Genomic DNA, 25,136 nt, shown 5'->3' with positions numbered 1-25,136 from the left:
GCAGGAAATGTCTAATCTACTTTTTCGAAAATGAAATTGCAGGATGGAAATGAAACAACTACTCTACGCTTGCTGAAATAAACTACTGAGCAGAAGATTGAAGTAGAAAATAAAAGAAAAGCAGCAATCAAAAATACTCTGACGCTTCCCTGGAAATGACGCCAAAAGGATGGTGGGCTCCAGTATTGTAGCAATAATGCTGCAACTCTTGGTACTCCCTTATTTACTTTTATCAACCCGGTAGTTCGTAACAAACTTGGAAGCGACGGTGCTATATGCACAAGTACTAGCTCTTGTCGCAGGCTGTCACTGGATCAGCTGGCACAAGTCCGATAGGAGCTCAAGCCAACTTCTATGAGCTCTTAGAAGAAGCTTTTAACTGTGATGGATGAAAGTAACTCAAAGGAAGCTAATCTACTTGCAGAAAGAGGCTGAAAGCTGAAAGGAAATGCAAACCCTAACAAACCCTGGTTTTACTGACTACCCCTACTGGTGCAAAAAAGGAGGATGAAACTATATAAAGGGATGCCATTGACTCTTGGGGAGGTAAAGTGCATGTGTCTAAGCTACATTTGTAGTGAAATCTGAAAAGGAACATCTTTTTTTATTTTTGAGTAATTTTGTAAAAAGCATATGTGCATGTACTTTAACTGTTTTTAACTGTGTAGAGGTTGATTGGCGAAAGGAAATGGGGTATGCACTTGCAGGAGGTTAGGAAGGTAAGAAGAGGGCCTAAGAGGTCCCTAACACCCTTCCAGAGAGTTTCACAGTGTTCAGACCTCGAAAAATCGCTCACATGATCTTCTACAGGAAGTCTACAGGGGTTCTACGGGATGTTCTACAAGATGTTATGAAAGGGGATTTTGAAGGGTTGATGGTGGAAGAAAGGTGGAAAAGTGGAGATGGAGGTTGGATGAGGATGTGGAGGGGTCCAGGACCTGGCAAATGAAGCTAAGAAGTGATGAGGATGGCTAGATTCGTTCAAGGATGGATAGAGCAATGTTGCACAAAAATATTGAAATTAGGTCAAAGTAAGAAAATGTGGCAAACGAAGGGCAAGAATCCGAGTTAGGGGATGGAGCAGGTTGCACTAATGGAGGAAGGGTAGGCAGGGAGGTATCACAGGTGTTATACACACTATTTCTTGAAACTAACCAAACAAAGACCATGCAAACCAAATATCTAGCTATTCTAACCTACTTTGACCTAGGAACCAGCAACCATGATGAACAGAAATTCGTTGGCAGAAAAGCATGTAAAATAACTATGAAAACCAAGCTAGAATGGATCTAAGCATGTAATTGCATCTGGTATCAACTTTTGCAACTGAGAAACTAACACTAGCAATTGCATGAAGAAGCAAGAACAATGTTTTTGGGGCAGCAAGGACACCTTGGTCTCAGCTCATGGTCCCGAGGAGGGAGAGGTGAGATCCAGGGTTGCTTGATGGCCTTTTTCAAAGATATTTCCTATTACCAACCTATCAAATCACTCTGAAACATGAAAATCTTTTTTTAATCATAAAAAATGACCTAGGTAACCAAGCAAGATTTTAATCTACTAGCAGAAATTATTTTATGAAGACAACAAAAACATATAACAGTACACAGAGGAAGACCTGGCACTTGGGTTGGGCCCAACCCCAAGAGCTACAGGCTCCTAAGAAGAAGCTCAGAGCTGATGTGAACTGAAACTGATTTCCATTACTCAGAAAATAACCATGTCACAACAAATGTTTTACAGCAAAAGCTCCAAAATGAGCTGAAAGGCAGAGCAGCACTAAAGTGAAAAATACAAAATGTTCCAAAAGTAAACTACGAAGGCTGGAAGCCTTCCTACTTATGCACTACGAGGACCTCCAACAGTCCTCCTTAATTCAAGAGGCTTGGCTGCTCAAAACTGCAAGTACTCAGCCACTTCACAAAAGCTGCTCGGTTACCCTTGAAAATCAACTTTGGTGGGCTGCTGAACTCCGAGCTGATGGTGGAGAACACGAGGAAGGGCCATTTAGTGCAGGAGACACCCTTCTTACAAATCCTCAGCCTTTTTCCCTCGTATTTGGCTGTCAAATGGCTCATAAATGCTTGACCTTGGTCCAAAAGTTGTCCAAAAATCTGCAATAAACACGTATTAGCCTTCATGGTCAAGTGACTTTTCTCATTCATCTAATTAACATAAATATACTCAAAAGCATACATAAACTATGAAGAATAGTGGATTTGTGGAGAATAACAAGCAAAATGAGCCCAATAAGTTACCCATTTTTTGGGCTCATCAGTTATATGCTACCCATGACTTAGAATTAGAAGGAGTGATGTTAGCCTTGAAGCTATGGAGACACTACCTCATTGGGAGAAGATTTGAGTTAAGAACAGATCATCAAAGCCTGAAGCATCTCTTCACTCAAAGGGATTTGAATGCCAGACAAAGGCAGTGGAGCGAATTCATGAGTGAGTATGATTTTGAGATCTCATACATCAAGGGAAAGGAGAACGTGGTGGCGGATGCACTAAGCAGGAGACCACGAACCTTCTCCCTAGTAGCCTTAAAGGTAAATTTAAGGGAACGTGTATTGGAGAAACTCTTTGAAGATAGTTGGTATCTAAAAGTCATCTCAGCCATCCAAAATGGGAAATAGATAGAACCAAAATTTGAGGGATATGTCCTTGAACCAGATGGGTTATTGAGGTTTCAAGGGAGAATGTACGTACCTAAGGAAGGGGGTATAAGAAAAACCATCCTCGAAGAGTCACATAGAGCACTCTATTGTGCACATCCTGGAGTAAAGAAGATGTATGCAGACACGAAGAAACTCTTCTTTTGGGCAGGCATGAAGCACGACATAGTCCAGTTTGTCACCAAATGTCTCAAATGTCAACGAGTGAAGGCTGATCATCGCCATCCAGTAGGACTCCTACAACCACATGACATCTCTACATCTAAATGGGAGGTAATTTCCATGGATTTTGTGGTGGGTTTGCCACTCACTTCATAGAGGCACAATGCTATATTGGTTATAGTTGATAAATTGACCAAAAGTGCCCATTTCATCCTAGTAAGAGACACTTACGATGTTATGGACGTGGCGTGAGTGTTTGTAAATGAAGTTATTCGACTACACGAGTTACCCACAAAGATCATTTCTGATAGAGACTCTTGATTTACATCTAGGTTTTGGACAAGTTTGCAGTCAACACTAGGGACTCAGTTGAACCTGAGCATTGCATATCATCCAAAAACAGATAGGCAGACTGAAAGAGTAAATCATGTTCTGGAGGACATGCTTAGGATGTACGTCATGGATAATCAAACTCAGTGGGAAAGGTACTTACCATTGGTAGAGTTTTCCTATAATAACAGTTACCACAGTTCAATCGGGATGCCTCCTTATCAAGCTCTATATGGAAGACCATGTAGGACGCCATTGAGTTGGGAAAAGTTGGAGGACCGAGTAATGGTTGCCCTTGAATTAGTTCAAGAAATGGAGGAACAGGTAAAATAGGTTCAACAAAGTTTAAAGGAAGCACAAGATAGACAAAACAGTTATGCTGATTCACATAGGATTGATCGCAGTTATGAAGTAGGGGACCAAGTTTTTATTTGTATCCGGCCCAACAAAAGCACCATTTGGTTTGGGAAGGGAACAAAATTGTCATCTCAGTCCGTAGGACCTTTTAGGATCAAGGAGAAGATTGGACCAGTTGCTATCGTCTTGTACTGCCACCCCATTTGCATAAAACTCATGATGTTTTTCATGTATCTATTTTATGACATTATGTTTCTAATGAATCTTACAATTGGATTGGAGGGAATTGCAGGTCTCAGACATGGGAACTATAGTGGTCGAACCATTATGCATATTGGACCATAGGGTTCGACAACTCAGACATCACACAGTGGACCAAGTTAAGTTCCAGTGGGATAAGTATAGCCCAGGATCTGCTACCTGGGAGGATACAAAGACTATGCATCGTGACTACCCCTCACTTTTTGAGCATCTGTGATGCCCATTTTTTACCTAGACAACTACCTATGTTAAGGTTCTATTTTGCAATTCCATGTTATTTATTTATGAACATTATGTAATATTGATGCATTTGGTTGGACACGTGAAACTACTTATATAAATCAATTGATAGATTTGATATTGATGATGGAAATGGTTGATGTATGGCCTAAAATGTATGACTTACTTAGTGATGAATTATCTAGTGTGTGACTTATCAAAATTATTTTGTTTCATATATGGCTCAAGTGGATATGATTTGTTTAAATAAATGACTCAGTGAATTTATGATTTATTTCCAGTAGGAACTGCAAGATTGACACGTGGATACTAGACTTAATAATATGATGATTATATGTCTTGTTGTTATATAAATGTATGAATAAGAGCTAACTCGCAGGGGGGGAAGAACTATATGATAGCCGAGATCTACTCTTCCATTGAGGGAAGGTCAAGACATCTCATAGGGAAGGTATAATGCACATTGTTCTATTAAATTTGGTATCTGCTTGATATGCACTCTTATGACATGAGTAAAATGCAAATGACAAGTGGCAAGACTATCTGACTAGATTATTCGATGACAAGTCCAACCAGCACTGTAGTGTGGTCCGTATTAGGGCATTGACCCCAGTTGTGAGGAGGGGTGGAGGAATTTCCCATCGTGTAACCTCCAAAACCTGGAATCGTGGGAGGGAAATGGTGGACATGCTCCCCTAGACGTGTCATGACAATTTCCAGTTGCCTGTTGGGGAAGTTAGGTCGATATAGTCGAGGCTTCCGTCATGTTGGTTTTATCAGTGGTTAGATTGGTATAGCCGATGCCACTGTATATAGTAGTAGAGGATGGATAGGGTGGGAACAGAAGTAGCTCAGGAGGGATAGGAGGATATAGATCAGTTGGAGACTCTTGATGAGAAGTAATGTCATTGTCTGACTTATCAAATTTTACTACTATAAATCTCTCTATTTTGTTATGCCTTTGAACTCGTATCTTTTCACTCTAACTTCGAGATGAAGTTTTCTGAAGGAGGGGTGTATGTAATGCCCCACTTAATCTTATCATGCAAATTTTATTAATGTTTACATTACCTGAAAATATTGAGAAATATTGGTGAATACCTTCATTTGGGAAACTATAGATTTTATTTACTGATATAAAATTCATTATTGCTATTATTCAAATTCCCAACTTGTCTTCTCAAATTGAATCTTGGATAGGATATGGTCTCCTTCCATTATTCCAAATTATATATTCATCTCACATTCCCAAATGTACTCACACATTTACTTGGGAGAAGACATGGTCCTCTCCAACTAATTATCAATTTATATATTCATCTCTTATCCCCAAAATGTACTTTCACATTTACTTGAGAGAAGACATGGTCCTCTCCAACTAATTATCAATTTATATATTCATCTCTCATCCCCAAAATGTACTTTCACATTTACTTGGGAGAAGACATGGTCCTCTCCAACTAATTATCAATTTATATATTCATCTCTCATCCCCAAAATGTGCTCTCACATTTACTTGGGAGAAGACATGGTCCTCCCCAACTAATTATCAATTTATATATTCATTTATCATCCCCAAAATGTACTTTCACATTTACTTGGGAGACGATATGGTCCTCTCCAACTAATTATCAATTTATATATATTCATCTGTCATCCCCGAAATGTACTTTCACATTTACTTGGGAGAAGACATGGTCCTCTCCCATTAATTACCCAATTTTATATTCATATCACATTCCCAAATGTACTCTCAGATTTACTTGGGAGAAGAGAAGTCAACTGTAAGGATGAGGGAGAAGTTATGACATTAATGAGAGGTGGTTGAGGTGGAGAAGAGAGGAGGGGCATAAAAGGGGAAGGAGGAAGGGAGAAAGGGGGATGTTGGGTCTTGCTTTTGATTTTGGGTTGGCTGTGATTTTGAGAATTTGTTGGAGAGAGAGAAAGGGAGTATTGTTTATCTTGGTCTTGGACACACACACTACATCTAGTTGGACTTGGGCTCAGAGGGCTAGGGAACCTGTGGAGGTATTCCTAGAATAAGAATTATTCCCTAGTTGGCTGGGAGCTAAATCCAGTCAGTATCAAGAGGAGGGATTCAGCAAAAGCAGCAGCTCAAGGGCATCTCCACTGAGCCATCGGTACAGGTATTCCTCTATGCATAGATTACTCATGTAAGTTATTGAAATGAAATGTTCACTGTTAAAGTTATAGGGGTTAGACTGTAAATGGTAAATTATCATTGTTTAAATGTCTTGTAAGAAATGGTAAATTGTCATTGTTTAAATGTCTTGTAAAAAAACAAAAAAACAAAATTGCCCGTATTGCATTAATTCCTTGATAATATAAATTTGTTAGAAGACCCTAGGATGGGACCTTACACTTTGAGAAGAGATGTGGCGGCTGCATGCCTCTGAAATATGTTAAAAAGAGGCTCGAAGGAATATTTATTATTGAGAAATAATGGAAAACCCTAAACATCCAAAAACCTAACCCTAGGAGAAGAAGCACCAAAACTATGGGCCCTGTTTCGGTAAATTGGTACATAAACTTCCTAGGGTCATAACTTTGGCATACGATCTCCATTTGATGTGCACAATACCTCATTAGAAATATCTATCTGAGGAATACAACTTTTGAATGCAAACATGAGTCAAAGACTCAGGTTTCCCTATTTTTCCATAAAAAAACGTTGTTTAGGGCCTCAAAACGGCTCCAGAAGTTTAGGACCTGAAAAACTGCCAAAAATAGTAAATTGTGCTACAATTAAGGAAAATGAAAAACTAAAAGAAACAGTGGTGGGGGTACAAGTGGAATAGGTTGGTGGCCACCAATATCCACCTGGACCAATCCTCCCCCCTTAGGAAGAAATGTTCCCCATTGCGTTGAGTGCCTCCATGAGATGGGGAAACTTCTGCTGAACTTGGTCCATGGTGAGCCACTTGCCTTGGTGCAGAAGTTGGCCATCTTTAACAACCTGATACAGTTGTATCTTGTGTTGGCAAGTATTCTTGATTTATGTGTCCATGATACGATCAGCTGTGGCATGTTCCATGTAATATTTCTTTAACTCTGATGTGTCTGATAATGGTGGAAAGTATGGTCGAAGGAGGTCCACATTGAACACTGGGTGTAGGCCAAGGAATGGTGAAATGTTGAGCTTGAAAGAATTATCCCTTACAACCTTAATGATGGTGTAAGGCCCATATCAGAGCGGGTCAAGCTTGCAGTGGGGCTGAGCGATGCAATCCTTTTGCAAATGCAACAAAACTTCGTCGCCCACCTAAAACTTGTGTGGCACCCAATGTTGATCATGTTGCTGCTTGTACTTAGCATTATAATTCTCCAGGATTTCATGAACCTGCTGGCATATGTGTTGGATGTGTTCAATAAATATGGTCGCTTTATCAGCCTCGAAAATACATGTGTGGATTTTGTCAGTGTAGTCGCATGAGGCATGGCAACATCAATCAGACACAATAGTTGAAATACTAGACCCACTTGAAAGGGATTGCAACTAGTCGAGCTATGGAGAGATCTTTTGTAATTGTCTTGCACATAGGGAAGACTCTCATCCCAAATTCGTTGATTCTTGGAGTTGTACATGTGGAGTATGTGCACTATCATCCTGTTGACGACCTATGTTTGGCCATCAGTCTAAGGATGGAATGCAATCAACTTGGTGAGCTTGGTGTCCAACAGTGTCCATAGGCTTGACTTGAATGTGCTTAGGAACCTTCTATCTGGATCTGATATAATGGTTTGCGAGACCCCAAAATGTACCCACACTCGTTCAAAGAATATTTTTATAGTGTATTTTGCTAGGATACTCTTCTTGCAGGCCGCCGATATAGTCATCTTAGAAAATCTATCCATGACCACAAATACACAGATATTACCATGCTTAGTAGAAGGGAGGCCAAACATATAGTCCATGGATATGGATTCCCAAGGCTAGCTGGGAGTAGGCAAAGGAGTGTGAAAGCCTTGCTTCTTAACAGTTGGCTTGGAGATGGCACGGGCAGTGTAGGATCTGATATATTTCCCAACATTTTGTTGGATTTTTGGCCAATAAAATTACTTTTGTAGTATAACCACAGTTTTCTCCACGCCAAAGTGCCTTGCGACCCGACTGTAGTGCACCTCCAAAATCATCTTGGCACGCTAGTTTGAAGGAACACAAACGTGGCCTAGGTATCATAATAATGTGTCCTAGAGGTGGAAATCATGAACTTTCTTGCCATCTACTATCATTTGGCATGTGGAGGAAAACCCTAGATCATTTTTGTATAGTTGCAGCCATCTAGAGGCCTCGTGGCCACAAGAGTTGAGAATAGTAGTCAGTGCTACAACTAGGGGCCAGCTGAGGTAGTCTGAAACATGATTGGTACAACCCTTTTTGTATTTAATGTCAAAGTGGAATTGTTGCAAATATGTAGACCACTTTTGATGGTGATCATTCTGCAACTTCCTTTGTGTCTGTATAAACTGTAGAGGTCAGTGATCAGTGTGGAGTATTGTCTCCTTCCTCGGGAATTGAATGCTTCCATTGTCAGCAAGCCTGCACGATGGAATATATCTCTTTATCATAGGTGGGGTACTTTTGAATTGTATATGAAAGTGTCTCACTATGATAGGCCACTAGATGCCTGTGTTGGGTGAGGACTGCACCAATAGCATATTCAGAGGCATCTGCCTCAATTTCAAATGGTTGTTGCAGGTCTGGAAATGTGAGAACTAGTTCATAACAGAGGTGGCACTTCAACTCAACGAACGCATTCTGTTGGGACTCAGACCAGGAAAACTTTTCCTTCACTCCACCCTTGGTAATATGACTTAAAGGCCAAGTGATATGTGAGAATCCCAACATGAACCTCTAATAAAAAATTTCAAGGCCCAAAAAGCTACGAAGATCTGTTAGAGTGGTCAGGGCTGGCCAATCCCAAAAGACTTGGATCTTAGTCAGATCCACATCCATGCCTCGCTCATCTATGATGTAACCCAGGCATTGGACTTGGATAATGCCAAAGGTGCATTTCTCCAAGTAGGCACATTGTTTGTGTTGTCGTAGGGTTTGAAGGACCTTCCAAATGTGTTGCAAATGTTCTTCCCAACTCTTTTTGAAGATGAGGATGTCGTCAAGATAAAAAACCACGAATGAGTTGGTTAAGGGCCGCAAGGGGCATTTATCAACCCAAAGGTCATAACCAACCATTCAAAATAACATTCCCTGGATTTGAAGGTGGTCTTCCATACATCTATGGGCTCTATTGGAACCTGGTGATAGCCAGGCTTTAGATCGATCTTGCTAAAATACTTGGCCCCCTTGAGTTGGTTCAAAAGGTCATCAATCCATGGTATTGGATACATGTTCCTGACAATTATTTTTTTTAGTGCCCAATAATCAAGTAGAGCCTCCAAGCCCCATCCTTTTGCTATACAAGTACAATCAGGTTTCCGCAAGGCAAGGAACTTGTTCAAATGTTCCCTTTTTAAAGCAAATCCTGGATTTTTTCTTGATCTATTCATTTTCCAAAAGGGAGTGGCGGTATATTAGCCCATTTGGGAGGTGTGTTATGAACCCAGCTCAAAAAAATATAGAAAATATAGATCAACAACTTAGAAATCAACCTCTTCGAGGGGGAAACCTCCTTTGCATGACACAAATGAAATTCCCGGATGATACAAATGATAAAACCTCCTTTATATATATAGGATTCTAAGGGGTTACAATATAATCAAAGATGACATAACAATAATAATATAAGGGCACAAAAATAACAATAGTGGGCTTCTATGGGGCATAATAATAATAATATGGGGACAATAGGGGCACAAAATAACAATAAGGGCTACAATGACAGTAGTAATGGGGGAATCACTAGTATTATAGGGACCTAACATGCCCCTTGTTAACACTGATAATTCCTTTGAAGTAATAAGAAGGAAAAACCAAAGGTAACCACTATCCACTTTTGGAGATCAAGACCTAGCCTTCCTGATGTTCAGAGAGGGCTCTCTCTTTACAGTTTAACTTTGTTTTAGTTAAGATGTTTTAGGATAGCTATGATTGTTCAAGGCGTTTTGATTTTGTTTGAAATTGGGTGGTGGGATCTCTTAAACAGATGGATAAATTGATGTATTTTGGACCATTGGGCTATGGAGTCAACTGATAAGGGAGCAAGGCTGGATAAACTCATTAAAGGGGATGTTCCAAGGGAAAGATAACAGAGTGTATTTTAGATATTTGAAACAAAGGGGTGAAAGGGTTTCACTCGGTGTGAGAGAGCAGTTAAGGGTTCTCAGACCCGGATAATGAATGAGGAAGGCAGGGGTAATCGAAATCAAAGGGAAATTAAGAATCCTTTAACCTGAATTATTTATGAAATCAATATAAACTAAAGAGAAATTAAGAATTCTTTAATTTAAATATCAGAAGAGAACATTCAAATGCTTAACTATTAAAACAGAGTGTGATCTAAACAAGTTCTAAAATATTATTCCAGTTATAGCATTTATATTGAAATACATATAAGATTATGAATAGCTTTGAGAAAATGACAAACACACATGAAAATACTTGTCTGAAATTCGCTCAACACATGAATCCTTGGAATAGTCTGATCTTTATTAATCAATCCATCTTGTTGGCTCATAAACTGATACAATAACCTTTTGGGTCTTCTTGATCAAAAAGTCTATAGAAATGTCTAATAGAATCCACACTACATACTTCGAATTGTGAAGTATTTATACAAAAATTTATTACAAAATATCTCAAACTAATTTGAGATTTAATCTAGGAAATAAAAATATCTTCTTGCAAAAAGATAGAGATAACTATTGAACTACTTCATGTTGTCCCTTTTATTTTGGTACTGCTAGCTTTTATGGTTTGATTTTATCCCTTTATGCTGATTTGTTGTTTGATCTTTCATGCTGGAAGCTTCATTTACTTTAGGATTTCATCTGATACACTTTGACACTGATACACTTTAACTCTGTTGATCTCTCTTCATCGTTTTACCTGACTGTTTTTGTTTTACTGTATTTTAACCTTTTTACTACATATTTCTTATAGTAAATCAGTTAATTTCTCCCATGCTTCAACATCAGATAATTGGATTTTTAGCATCCTCTTATATATTTCATCTACCTCGGTGTACTTGGAAAAGGTAGGCTTATTGATAAACAAGTGTTTTGCCTCATGTTGGAGGTAAAACAAGTTTTCAAATGTCCAGTAGAGTACTTTTCCTGTTGGCAATGCCTTGACTGATGATGTATTGACTTGTTCTTTTGCTATCTCTCTAATTTTTCTATTGTAATCTTGTTGTGTCATGAGATTGTCATGTATTACTAAGGGACTGGGTAACCCTTTCTCTCTTAAAATTTTAAACTTAGCCATAAATCTGTCAATGGCTACCTGCATATTCTGACACTTTTCCTCCAAGTTTAGCATTAAATTTCTCTTGGAGAGGACCTCTCTCACCTCCAAAATCATCTCTATTTTTTCCTCTATTTCCAATTCCTAAAGCTCATACTTATTCTTACTGTTAAGGAATTGGATGATTCTGGTAGCCTCTTATGGCATTTCTCCTAATTCTTCTTTTACTTTTTGGATGGCCTCTGTAGCCATCTTTATTAGATCTATTTGTTCGAAAATCACCTGAATAAATGGCCAAATATCATTAACAGAGTCAATGATATTTTCCCATAGTAGTTCCTTAGCATGCCCAATGGGTTCCTTTAGTGTTAGGTCCTTCTCCATGGCTTTTAATCTCTCACTCATCCTGGAAACTTTTTGCACTTCTTCTTTGTGCATGATTTTAGCAAGATTGTAACCAGCTTCCAATCTTGTCACCTTTTCTTTGAGCTTATTCATCTCTGTTTTCTGTATGGACATTTCTTCCATAGCTCTAACCAACTTTGTTGCTTCTTCACCTAATGTACCTGTTGCTGATGTAGACTCTATGGAAATTGGTTGTGTTGTGGCCATTTGAGCTGTGGGAGCCAATGAGGCTGCCATTGTGGAAGGAATGACCATTGAGACTGCTAGGATGACATCCACTGATGTGGTTCCAAGATCACTTTGATTCAATTGGATTAGACTTTCCAATTCCTTCTCTGTCTCCCTTAACTGATCATTTAATTTGAGGACTAAGTCCATCAACTCTTCATGCCTGGTTTGGTTTTCCAAGACTTCCTATGTCTAGGGATGCTACAGCTGAGGTATCTTCAATTTCTTTTTGAGTGCTACAATTTCATCATTATTTTTCTTGATTAGTTGTTTAGTAGCTTTTATGTCTTTGGGATCATCTCCCAATTCAATCACTAAGTCTTCCAAATACTTGATTCTGGTGTCTTTGGCCTATGAGGAAGCCTTCTCCAACTAATACTGGGCTGACATGTTATTCAATGAATTCTGCAACTGATGGGCAGCTATGGCTTTTCCTGTAAGGGTGGAGTAAATCATTTCTCCAGCCTGTTTGTGAAATTAAATTTGGTCAATGGGATGAATATCCCTTGCCAATACCTCAAAATCAATCTTCTTGAAATTTGTTGATGTCCTTGGTTGTTGTACAGTTGGCTTTATGAAGGACATTTGCATTTTTCCTTCCTTGATGTCAAAAGCTGACATCAACCTGGTTTGATTGGTAGGTGTAAGCTTGAGATACTGTGCATAAGACTATGCCTTCAGTTTCTCATTTCTCATCTTGATTTCCTTGAACTTGTCCTTAATGTCCTTATCCCTATCAACAGGCCTACTAAATGAGGAGACTTCTACATTGAGTTTCCTTTCTAACATTTGAGTATGTGATGTATATGGATCCTGTGTTTCTCCAGATGGAGTTGTGCCCTTACTCATATCTAACTCAATATTAGTTATTTCTGCTGAGCCTTTTGTGTCTTCATATTCTGAAATAGGATTGAGCCTTGGCCTTTTTCTCTGGCTAGCTTCATACTTCACATTGGATATGTCCATACCTAAACTGGAGGCTCCCTCTCTATTCCTCTTGGGATTCTTTTCCTCATTCTGAGGAGTCTGCAAAATAGCAGGGTTATTCATGGTTGCTTCTTGTTGTGGTACCTGCAGGAATGAGCTTTCATCAAGCTGCCTCTCTAGATCAAACAAGGTATTCTCAACATCTACCTTTGTACTATCCCTGTCTATGAGAGTGTTTTCCAACCACTTAGGTTGATTGCGCATATCTTTCTATCTCTGGTATGGGGTGATGAATGTAAGGTCCAAAATTTACCTTTTGTCTTAGTTTGGTCATAAACCCTTGAGGGTCATACCTCCACATGAAACTGTTTTGGAACTTCATTTGTTGCAGAATCTGATCTACTTCCTGCCCTACTTCTCTAGAATTGTAAATGAAAGGGCCTAACTGATTTTTGACTTTGAACTGAGTTCTTTTCTTGATTGAGACAAAATTGACTTCATTAGAGTTCATTATCTGTCTATAATACTATAGAGCAAATAACCTCATGGGGAGGTATCTGGGCAGTAGTATGGGGCAAGATGGCAGCCATAGATTCTTATTTCAGTGTGGTTTTGGCAAAGGTACCAATCTCCCACCTTAATTTGTTTGAACAATTGGAGGACTCTTTTGATATCTTGGCTTATTCTAGGCGGAGGGCTTCCTGTCAGCATGGTCATGACTGGATGGACAAAAGTGTCAATGAAATCTGTGTAGGTGTATGGTGATGAATACTTGTGTCCAAAATATGACAGACCTGGGCTGGCCTCTAGTGTCCAGCTTGTAGAGGGTGAAGGGAAATCTGTCTAACTGATAATACAAAAACATATGGTATAGTATAGATGAGTACTTGAATACTCTTTCATTGTCCATTATAGTAAATTGTTCATGAATTCTTCCAGCTATGAACTGGGCATAATTGTACATAGTAGTAGGAGGATTTCCTGGGGTAAAAATGGACATGAAGGCTAGGATGACCTCATCAAAAAATTCATCAGTGGTACAACCCAAAATACATGATATCATAGTCACAATTTTCTTGCCCCTTTCAGATAAAATGGCTGAAACATATGGAGGGGCATATTTAGGAATGTGCTACTCTTCTACAATGAAAGTTTGGAATATTTGGACCGGTCTAGAGGGACTCAACTTGGTGTACAGGTCTAACAAATCCCCAATGGAGAGTGGGATCAGGTTTGGACCTGATTGGACTTGAAAAATTTCATTAATTGATTCAGCTGTAATTGTGAACAAAACCTTTTGGTCAAGGGACATTATAGCTCTCTGGTTTGGAATGTAACAGGCATGGCACATATGGAAAATTTCAGGAAAATATGTACTTGGGGAAATTGGTATTTTGGAAAATTGGAGTCCCAAAGGCCAATGCCATCGGTTCATATATTTGTCTTTATTCAAACAATGAATTTTGAGCAGGACTTCATATGCACTTGTGTCTCTGATTTGAAAATCCCTAACTGCTAGGGGAAGGTGGTCTAGGTCCAAATGGGGAGTTGTGATAGGTCTAACATCCATGGCAACAGCGGCAGCCATAATTCAGTTCTTGTGGATTTGAATTTGGCAATACAGGTTTATTAAGAGGTTTTAAAGGAAACTAAAAGCTTTCAGAAGGGTTTGGGTGTGCGCTTTGAATTGAAAGTAATTTCAATTAATTTTACTTAATTAAAATACTTTTAAAGACTGAACGTTCTCAAATTTGAAAGGCTGACTGGTAATTTGTCTTTAAATACCTGGAATTTGGTGAATTAACTTCAAATTGGGAGTTCATGGCAACTGCAGAAGTTTGAATGGCTCTGGTACGGATTTGAGAGCTTGATTAGGGTCTTTGTATCTTCTTGAAGAGTGAAATTGGAGTTCAATGGGTGAATTCAATGTTTGCAGGTGTCGCAATGATTTGCAGAGGTTTTACAAAGAAAATGAGCAAAAAAATCGAAATAGGGCTTCTCGACCTTTTTATTGAGAAACGGTCGCTTTTTGGTAGATAATTTTACAAATGAACAGTGGGCAGTTTTTCGGGTTTGCCGGGGAGGCGGTTTCCCAAGCCATCGCACCACTTTTGTGGAGGAGGCAGTATTTAGGAGGGTTCACCCGATCTATGCCAACACTTGACACGTAGCAGATGGGGGGCCAGGGAAAACCACTTTATCGGGCGGGTAAAGGTCGGCCATCGGTTGAACCCGATATGGCTGTGGACCGTCGGATGTGGACGCTGATGATCAGACGACAGTCGGGCGAGGGAGGTGCGCAAGTGATATGAGCATAGGTTTTGGGGGGGGGGGGCATGATTTTAACCGTTGGCGGTTTGGGATTAATTACAAGTTAATCATGGGTTTAAATGATCAGGGGGGATTTAATGATGGGGTTATCTTAACTTTACCGAAAATTGGTAAGTTAAGAAGTTTTTGTCGGGGATAGGGGATAAAAGTATAGTTTATATTAAAACTAAGGGTTGGGATATTTATATAGGGGATTTATTTAATATACGGGAAAAGGTATATCGGGAATTATATAATTAAGTTAAAAATTAATATGAAATGAATGTGCGAAGTGAACATAACACTAAGCATAATGTAATATTGATGCGCTTTTTTCACATACACTTATACTTAGGATAAAGCACTTTTGTGGGTTTTTTGAGTGAAATAGAATTTAACATGGGGATTTTTTACTTTTCATAGGCAAATGAAGTTTAACCTTAGGAAAAGGGGTTTTATTAGGGAAATGAAGTGAAATGAATTTTATGAAGGGAATTATAACACTTGATGTCCATAAGTCATTAAGCCGAGGGTCTGGTCCCACCAAAATTTAGAGAAATGCTCTAAGCCTTTATGACTTGAAGGATTTTAAGTACTAGAACTTACTTATGGATGGGGAAATTAGTAAGTAAAGGGGTGAAAAGAATGAAGGGGAGTTAATTAAATGAACTTGTAAACTATTGTTTTTTCCTTCTTAACTGCTCATGCACATTGAAACATATAATCAAGCATGATAAGTGTGCTTTTATCCAATCAACTTTATACTTCAGCAACCTTCCTTCTACTTACCCATTACTTACCCTACCATTTTTCTTCATTTTATTTGGGTGCATTTAGACTAGCAGACACTTATCATTCATTTTACTTTTGAAAAGTAAACTATCTAATTCTAACCTTATATCATCCAAGGGCTCAGATTAAATTGATGAGCTCCTTTTATTTTCTTTGCCTATCTAATGATCTGCCAAGATTAAACTGTTTGGTCATATTTTATTTTTTAACTATAAACATAAAATTCAAGGCATGAAATAATCAAGATTAAGCAGTTTGACTACCATGGTTTGTGGCATGTATGACAAGTTTCACACAACCATTATTTAAGATAGTAAAGCAGTAAAATAGTAGTGGCATTTAGAATTGCACACTTTCATGATCTGTTTTTGTTTTTGGGGTTCATATATTTTCATTTTTTGATCTTTTCTTATTATTTTTGTCCTTTGATATTTCTTTTAGGACATACCCTCTTTACATTTTTTAAATTTTAATATGGAAAACATTTGCAGAAATAAAAGGTATGTACAATATTACAAGGCTTAACCTTAGCCATATCAAAATTATGAATCCTATCACTATAGGACCCTAACAGTGGCTCCACTTGGGGGTGGAATTTCCTAGTGAAATGTCAAGAACTCTAAAGATCAGTAGCCTTTGAATTGTGGCTGAAGTTACCTTGCAAAGTGTCATTCTATGAATCTACATTATTGATACTTATGGCAGTAAATCTTTTAAAGCTTAGGGCCTTCTCTCCGGGCTTCAACTTCAAAGGATTACCATCCAATCCAATCTACACTCTACAATGTTATGTACAGTGATGGAAATAAAGTGAACCACTGTAAGTCAATGGAAAAATATTGCTTCAGCATCCTACCATTAACAGGTCCTCCTGGTAGATCTGATCCATCTATTTTTTTCAAGAAAAAGGCATTGTTGCCTCTGTAGCCAAAAATGACATAAGGCCCCTGCCATAGAAAATAAAGTTTTCCATGCTTGCCTTTATCTTCTCTCCTTGAATCCCACTTGAGGACTTTGTCTCCTATGTGAAAATCATCTGCTTTAGTCTTTTTATGAAAGACTTTCTTGATTTTTTCTTGGATTATCTGTGCTTTTACATAAACCTCTTCCCTAGTCTGCTGCAAGTGTATAGTTTGGTTTATTCTTCTCTGAATGTCATTTGGTTCCACCTGTAGTTCCTGAAGGATTTTCATGACTGGCACTCCCAAGGATGATGGGAAAACTGCATCCATCCCATAAACCAGCTGATAGGGTGATGTTCCAATGGACTTCTTAGTAGTCAGTCTATCTACCCATAAGGCATTGACTAACTTCTTGTTCCATGTCTTTTTATTATCCTCCATTAACTTTTTGATAATATTGACCAAGCTTTTGTTGGATGACTCTGCTAGTCCATTACCTTGAGGGTAATAGGTTGTGGAATGGCCAAGGGTGATATGGTATTTATTATAGAAATATATCATTCTTTTGGACTTAAAAGCTGTTGCATTATCAATAATGAGCTTCTGGGGACATCCAAATCTTGAAAGGATATTACTCTCTAGGAAGGTGATTATGACAGTGTCTATGGCTTGCCTAGAAGGTATGGCCTCTATCCATTTGGTAAAATAGTCTGTGGCTATTAGAATCCACTTATGCTGAGCTGAGGATGGGGGGTGTATTTCTCCAATGAAGTCTAACCCCCATTGTTGAAATGGAATCTCAGTGGAAATTGGTTTAAGAGGAAAGGGTAACAGTTTCCTCTTTCCCTAAAAAATCTGGCATTTGTGACAGGAGGTCACATGTTTTTTGACATCTGCAAACAAAGTAGGCTAGTAGAAACCAACCCTTAGAATCTTGTCAGTAGTACTCTTCCAGTACAAGTGTCCTCCACAGTCCCCTGCATGAAACTCTTGCAAAATCTTGTCAACTTCATCTTTTAATAAACATGTTAAGAGAATACCACTACTATCCTTCCAAAACAATGCATTATCTATAACACAATATCTTAATGACTTCATTTTTAAGAATATAGCTTTAGTTCTTGTCAGTCCAGGAGGATCTTGTAAGTTTAGTAATACAAATGTAATATATGCATGCCATGGTGATTCAGTAAAGGGTTCACTAATCTGTGGAGTCGCCATCTCCTCCTGATCATCCAAAGTACTAATGAAGCTGATATCAAGGGCCTGACAGTTTGATTTAGCCATGAGTTTGAATAAACCTTGGCCTTTTATGAGCTTGGTGGGTTTTATCTCTATGTCATATTCCAATATTGTGGCAATCCACTTGCCTCTTTTTCCTTCAGGCCCATTTTGAGTCAAAATGTCCTTAACTATAGAGTTTGGAACATAAGTAATGATGTGAGTGTATAGGATGTATACTTTGAAATCTTTGATAGCTTTAAACAAAGCTAATGCCTATTTTTCCATGATATTGTATTTTAGGGTGGCATCTCTTAAGGATTTACTAAAGAATTCTATTGGCTGTTCATATCCTTGATTGTTCTTTTGCAGCAAGACTGCTACAATGGTGTGTTCTGAAGCAAATGAAAAACTAATAAAGTCTTTGCTAAAGTCAGGACTAATCAGGACTAGAGTCTTGGTTAATGCTTCCTTAATAGCTTCAAAGGATTGTTTGGCCTCCAATGTCCACTTGATTGATGAGTCTTTTCTTAGCATGTTATTTAATTCCCTAATTAATTCTACTAGATTTGAGATGAATCTCCCAAGAAAATTAATTTTACCAAGAAATGATTGTAGCTCTTTTATGTTTCGGGGATGGGAAATGGTCAAAATGGCTTCTATTCTAGAAAGGTCTATCCTAATCCCATCTTTTGATATGATGTGTCCTAAAAACTTGCCCTCTTCAAGACCGAAAAGAGTCTTTTTAGGATTTAAAGATATCCCAAATTTCCTGCATTTGATAAATATTCTTCTAAGGTGGTTTACATGTTCATTGTCTAATTTAGAGAAGACTGTAATGTCATCCTGATATACTACTAAGAAATCATGGATTTATTTGGCAAAATCTATATCCATAGCTCTCTGAAATGTGGCACCTGCATTAATTAATCCAAAGGGCATCTTCAAATACATGAAGGTACCCCAAGGACTAGTAAACGCAGTTTTGGGTTGGTCCTCGGGTTGGACTAATATCTGGTTATAGCCAGAGAATCCAACTAACAGTGAAATCCTAGATGAGCCCACTACTCTTTGCAATATATAGCCCATTTTCAGTAAGGGGTAGTTGTCTTTTAAAGAAACCTTGTTCAAGTTTCTAAAATCTACACAAAGTCTAACTTCATATGTGTTTTTCCCGGTTGTAACTAAGTTTGAAATCCAGTCTGAGTATCTAATGAGTGCTATTATTTGGGCTATTAGGTTCCTATACCAATAGGAGTCATAATTTTGAAAGATGAAGGTTAAGCCTTGTAATATTGTACATACCTTTTCTTTTTGCAAATTTTTTCCATATTAAAAAATTAAAAAATGTAAAGAGGGTATGTCCTAAAAGAAATATCAAGGGACAAAAAGAAAAAGAGAAGGTCAAAAAAATGAAAATATCTGAACCCCAAAAAACAAAAAGAGACCATGAAAGTGAGCAAGGCTAAGTGCCACAAATATTTACTTTTATGCATAGTAATGATTGTGTGCAGCTTGTTATTCATGCCACAATCCATGGTAATCAAACTGTTTAATCTTGATTATATCATGCTTTGAATTTTATGTTTATAGTTAGAGAATAAAATCTGACCAAACAGTTTAATCTTGGTAGATCATTAGATAGGTAGAGAAAATAAAAGGAGCTCATCAGTTTAATCTGAGCCCTTGGATGATATAAGGTTAGAAATAGATAGTTTGTTTTATTAAAGAAAAGATAGAATAAGGGTTTGCTAGCCTAAATGCACCCAAATAAATGAAGAAAAAATGTTAGAATAGGTAAATGGGTAAGTAGAAGAAAGGTTGTTGAAGTATAAAGTTAATTGGATCAAAATACATGCATCATGCTTAGACTCATATTTCAATATGTATGATCAATTATGGAAGAAAAAACAAAGGTTTTCAAGTTAATGTGATTAACTCCCCGTCATTCATTTTTCCCCTTACTTACTAATTTCCTATCCACAAGTATGCTCTAGCACTTTAAATCCTTCAAGTCAAAGAGGCTCAGAGCATTTCTCTAACTTTTGGTGGGACCGGACCCTCGGCTTAATGACTTAAGGATACCAAGTGATAGAATCCCGTTCATGAAATTCATCTCCCCCTCATTACCCTAATAAAACCCCTTTTCCTAAGGTTAAAACTCTTTTGCCTAGGAAAAGTAAAAACAACTCCATGTTAAAGCCCTTTTCATTCAAAAAACCCACAAAAACATCTTATCCTAAGTATTGAGTATATGTAAATAAAGCATGCAAATATTACATTTACATTTATACTTAAAGATATACCCACTCCGTTCATCACATTTCATATTAATTTTTAATTTAATTATATAAATTCCCGATATACCTATCCCTGTATATTAATTAAATATCATAAGTAAATACCCTCGAACCTTAGTTTTAATAAAAACTATACAATTCCCCCATATCCTGATGAACCCCTCTTAACTCACCAACCCTTAATAAAGTTAAGAAAATCCCTCCGGTTAAACCCATGACCCCACTTCATTAAAACCTCACCCGATCAACTAAACCCATGATTAAGTCTTAATTAAACACAAACCGCTAGGGATTAAAGCCTTGCCCCCCCCGAAATCCATGCTCTTATCACCCATGCACCTCCCTCGCCCGGCTGTTGTCTGATTATCTTCCCCTTCATCCAACGGTCCACAGCCATATTAGCCGCGCCCGATGGCTGACTGTTACCCGCTCGATAAAGCGATTTTCTCTGACCCCCCCAACTTCTACGTGTCATGCTCTAGAGTAGATTGGGTGACCCCATCTCAATATCGCCTTCCCCAAGAAAGCGATGTGATGGTCTGGGAAACCGCCTCCCCGCTCAACCCGCCAAACCACTCACTGTTCATTTGAAATCACCCGCCAAAAAATAACCATTGCTCCATAAAAAGGCCGAGAAGCCCTTTTTCACCTTTTTTCGCTCGTTTTCTCTGTGAACCTCTGTGAACCAATGTGATTCCTGCAAATGCTGAATTCACCATTTGAACTCTAAATTCACTCCTAAATAAAGTTACAGAGACCCTAGTCGACCTCTCAGTCCATACCAGATCCATTCGAACCTTTGCAGGTGCCCTGAACTCCAAATTTGAAAATAATTCACCCAATTCCAGATATTTCATCGTGAATTACCACTCACCCTTTCAAATTTGGAAAACGTTCAGCCTATGAAGTACTTTAATTAATTAAAATTAATTGAAAAATGCTTTAAATTTGAAAACCCGCAGCCAAACCCTCTGAAAAATCCCAGTTGCCATGAAAAACCTCTGAATAAACCTGTAACGCCAAATTTAAATCTGCAAGAAATAAATTATGGCTACCCCTGTCGCCTTGGACGTTAGACCTATCACAACTACCCATTTGGACCTCGACCACCTTCCCTTGGCTGACAGGGATTTCCAAATTAAGGATACATCTAGCCAAACCCTTTGGCTTAAAATCCATTATTTAAGTAGGGATAGATACCTCAACCATGTTGATGATATTAGCCTCTAGGGGTAAAATTTGCCCGAATACCAATGCCCAAAGGTACATGTTTTCCTTGAAATTGTCCACCAGTGCCATGCCTATTACATTCCCAACCTGAGAGCTATTATGTCCCCTGACCAAAAGATTATGTTCACCATTATAGTTGATTCCATTAATGAAATGTTGCAAATCCAACCAGGTCAAAACCTAACCCCACTCTCCATTGGGGATTTGCTAGACCAGTACTCCAAGTTGAGTCTGTCCAGGTTAGCCCAAATATTCCAGACATTCATTGTAGAAGAGTGGTATATTCCCAAAGATCCCCCTCCATATGTTTCTGCCATGTTCTCCGAAAGGGGCAAACAAATCATCACCATGATATCATGTGTTCTTGGCTGCACCACTGATGAATTTGTTGATGAACTTGTCCTGGCCTTCATGTCAATTTATACCCCAGGACAACCTCTTGTTGTTTTGTACAATTATGCTGAGTTCATAGCTGAGAGAATGCATGAACAGTTCACCAGGATGCACAATGAGAGAGTGTTTAAATACTCATATGTCCTCTACCATATGTTCTTATACTATCAACTAGACAGATTTCCTTTTGCCCTTCAAAAGTTGGATACCAAAGGCCAACCCAGGTCTGTCATTTTTTGGACCCCACTGTTCCATAAGTTTCAGTCACCATATACCTATTCATATTTCATAGATTCTTTTTTTCATCCAATCATGACTATGCTGACAGGAAGCCCTCCACCCAGGATAAGTCCCGAGATCAAAAGGGTCCTTCAGTTGTCTAAACAAAGCAAAGTGGGAGATTGGTACCTTTACCAAAACCACACAGACATAAGAATTTATGGTTTCCAACTTGCACCATAAAAACTACCCAAATACCTCCCCATGAGGTTATTTTCTCTAGAGTACTATAGACAAATAATGAACTTTGATGAGATAAATTTTGTCTCAGCCAAGAAAAGATCACAATTCAAAGTAAAAACCAGCTAGGCCCCTTCATCTGCAATTCTATAGAGGCAGGAGAGGAGGCAGGCCAAATGTTGCAGCAAATGAAGTTCTAAAAGAGTTTCAAGTGGAGGTATGACCCTCAAGAATTTATGACCAGATTGAGAAAGAAGGCAAAGTTGGGACCTTATATTCACCACCCCATACTAGATAGAAATATATGCCAATCAATCTGAGTGGGTGGAAAATACTCTTGTAGACAAAGATAGTACAAAGGTAGATGTAGAGAATACCTTATGTGACTTAGAAAGACTGTTTGATGAGATCTCGTTTTTGCAAATACCTGAACAGAAAGAAGTAGCCATGAGCACCCCTCCTATCATGCAGACTCCTCAGAATGAGGAAAATAACCCTAAGAGGACCAGGGAGGAACCCTCAAGTTCAGGAATGGGCACATCAAATATACAATATGAGACCAGTCAAAGCAAAATACCTAGGCTAAATCATGTTTCAGAGCAAGAAGACACAGAAGGCTCAGTAGAAATAACTGATACTGAGCTGGACAGAAGTAAAGGCATAGCTCCATCTGAGGAAACATAGGGGCCATCCACATCTCAGACCCAGATTTTGGAAAGGCAACTAAGTATAGAAGTACCCTCATTCAGTAGGCCTGTGGGTAAGGATAAGGATATAAAATATAGATATAAAGAGATCAAGATGAGAAATGAGAAACTAAAGGCCCAAACTTATGCTCAGTATCTCAAACTCACACCTACCAATCAGACAAGGTTGATGTCAGCTTTTGACATCAAGGAGGGAAAATTATAGATGTCCTTCATAAAACCAACTGCACAACAGCCAAGGACATCAACAAACTATAAAAAGATTGATTTTAAGGTATTGGTAAGGGATATTCATCCCATTGACCAAATTGAATTGCACAAGTAAGCTGGAGAGATGATATACTCCACCCTCACAAGTAAAGCCATAGCTGCTCATCAGTTACAGAATTCATTGAGCAATATCTCAGCTCAATATCAATTAGAGAAGGCTTCCACACAGGCCAAGGATACTAGAATCAAGTATCTGGAAGACTTAATGATTGAATTGGGCCATGATCCCAAAGATATCAAAGCCACTAAACAACTGATAAAGAAGAAAAATGATGACATTGCTGCACTGAAAAAACAATTGAAGATACCTCAACTGCAACATCCCCAAACACAGGAGGTCTTAGAGAGCCAAACCAAACATGAAGAGTTGATGGACTTGGTCCTAAAACTTAATGATCAGTTAAAGGAGACAGAGAAATAATTGGACACTTTAATCCAATTAAAGAAAAGTGATATTGCCACTACATCTGCAAATGTCATCCCAATGGTCTCAACAATAGTCCCTTCAATGATGGTAACCTCATTGGATCCCACAGCTCCCATGCCTACAGCACAACCAGTTTCAATGGAGTCTACATCAGTAGTAAGTGCATCAGGAGAAGAAGTAGCAAAGTTGGTTAGAGCCATGGAGGAAATGTCCATACAGGCTACAGAGATGAATAAGTTGAAGGAAAAAATGACAAGCTTGGAAACATATTGCAAGCTTGCCAAGATCATGCACAAGGAAGAAGTGCAGAAAGCTGCCAAAATGAATGAAAGATTAAAGGCCATGGAGAAAGATCTAACTAAAGGCACCCCTTGGGCAAGCCAAGGAACTATTATGAGCCAATATCATTGACTCCGTCAATGATATTTGGCCATCCATTCAAGTGATTTTTGAATAGATAGATCTGATAAAGATAGCTATAGAAGCTATCCAAAAAGTCAAGGAAGAACTAGGAGAGATGCCTGAAGATTTACCAGACTTATCCACTTCCTCAAATGTAAAAACAAGTATGAAATTAAGGAATTGGATATAGAGGATAGGACATAAATAATTTTGGAGGTATGAAAGGTCCTTTCCAAGAGAAACTTAATGTTAAACTTGGAGGAAAAGTGTCAAAATATGCAGGTAGCAGTTGATAGATTTATGGCCAAGTTTCAAATTTTGAGAGAGAAAGGGTTACCTAGTCCCTTGGTCATAAATGACAAGCTCATGACACAATAGGATTATGACAACAAAATCAGAGAGCTAGCTAAAGAATAGGCCAGTACATCATTGATAAAGGCATTGCCAACAGGTAAAGTTCTTTACCAGACATTTGAAAACCTGTTTTTCCTCCAGCATGAGGTGAAACACCTATTCATCACTAGGCCTACTTTTGCTAAGTACACCAAGGAAGATGAGATATATAGGAGGATGTTGAAAATCAAGTTACCTGATGCTGAATTATGGGAAAATTTGACTGATTTACTATAGTAAAATGTAGTAAAAAGGTTAATGTACAGTTAGTAGGGTAAAGGCAAGTTAGCATGATTAAAGAGTATCAGTGTCAAAGTGTATCAAATGAAAGCCAAAAATGAATGCAGATTCTAGCATAA

Source organism: Pinus tabuliformis, chromosome X, assembly GCF_031772625.1.
Source record: "Pinus tabuliformis cultivar Carrire ecotype Pingquan chromosome X, CPIR1, whole genome shotgun sequence".
Taxonomy (NCBI): domain Eukaryota; kingdom Viridiplantae; phylum Streptophyta; class Pinopsida; order Pinales; family Pinaceae; genus Pinus; species Pinus tabuliformis.
Note: the sequence above shows the minus strand (reverse complement) of the source record.